Below are 1274 nucleotides of genomic sequence, written 5' to 3'. Positions count from 1 at the left end.
CCCAAATAATTCACCACAAATCAACAACATCAACAGCAACAACAAAACAACAACAACAACAAAAAAGTCCCCAACCCAACTAATAATAACAATATTCCCACTCTACCTGCCTATCATCCCCAGTTTGCCCCCCGGCGTGGAGGTGACGTTCTTCCTGCAGGTGTGCCAGGTGTGTGGAGAGTTCTACGGCACAGAGTACTCCAGCAATTGCGTCCACGACAAGACCTTCGTCACCTTCGCCAAGTGTTTCGTCGCCGTGCAGACCAAGAGATGAGCCGCGCCGCTCTGTCCAGACAAGTGACCAGTGGACGGCTCCCGGGCGACCAGGCGTCGCTTACGTCACGTTTTATACGTCATTGTCACTTGAAAAAATAAAAAAAAAACGTTCACCTAAACTGAGTTGATGGGATTTCTACGACAAAAGAGGTCTAAGAAAATCAAAATCAAACAAAAACAAAGGGGAAACGTTAAGATAATATGATGCCCTTCAAAAATAATTGTAAGTGAAGATAGACAATTTTAACAAAGTAATAATGTTATTATTGTATCGAAGGAAATGATAACTTTGGACGTTAACGTTGACCCATGGCAAGGGTCAAACTGGGGATCTTTGAACTACATGACTTAGTTTCTACTTTAAATAATAGAGAAAAAAGCAGCCCCCCCACCCTCCCCCACAAAACAACCCCACAACAAAACAACAAACAAACAAACAAACAAACAAACAAACCCAAAACAAAACAACTTTTGAACACCATAAGGAGCATGTTCAGTTGCATTTTAAGGACACTATGCGAAAATATGAATCAACTGCACAAGAATCAAGTATTGTAATGTCATCTGAATCTTTGAAAATCGGTTTTCTGATAATTTATAATTATTGTTTTTTTTCTCAGCATTTGTGCCCAACAATAACAGACTACAGTACTACTATGACTATTGGAAATAATAATATTGTTCTCATGACAAACATAATAAACATGAATAATCTGAAATCTTGTTCGTCTTTCTTTCTTTCTTTCTTTCTTTCTCTCTTTCTTTCTTTCTTTCTTTCTTTCTTTCTTTCTTTCTTTCTTTCTTTCTTTCTTTCTTTCTTCCTTTCTTTCTTTCTTTCTGTCATTCTGTCATTCTTTCTGTCTTTCTTTCTTTCCAGTCATTGTCCGTCTACTGCAGTATGCAGCCTTCCAACAATGACCTACAGTATGTTCTGTCGGCTGTTCTCTGTATCCTTATGTACCCATCCACTCTCTGATGTCAAACTTACCACCTTCTCT

The 1274-nt window shown here is 38.7% G+C and overlaps 1 long non-coding RNA gene across 1 annotated transcript in view; it reads left to right on the top strand.

The window, feature by feature from the left end:
- LOC101861968 overlaps positions 1-995 on the top strand; it is a 41894-nt gene extending 40899 nt beyond the window's left edge. The window contains exon 3 of the long non-coding RNA XR_220722.3: positions 124-995. This is a non-coding gene — a long non-coding RNA (uncharacterized LOC101861968). The remainder of the gene's footprint in view (positions 1-123) is intronic.
- Positions 996-1274: the final 279 nt, after the last annotated feature.

The sequence above is a fragment of the Aplysia californica genome, unplaced genomic scaffold, assembly GCF_000002075.1.
Source record: "Aplysia californica isolate F4 #8 unplaced genomic scaffold, AplCal3.0 scaffold00385, whole genome shotgun sequence".
Lineage (NCBI taxonomy): Eukaryota > Metazoa > Mollusca > Gastropoda > Aplysiida > Aplysiidae > Aplysia > Aplysia californica.
This window is presented reverse-complemented; position numbering and strand designations above follow the sequence as displayed.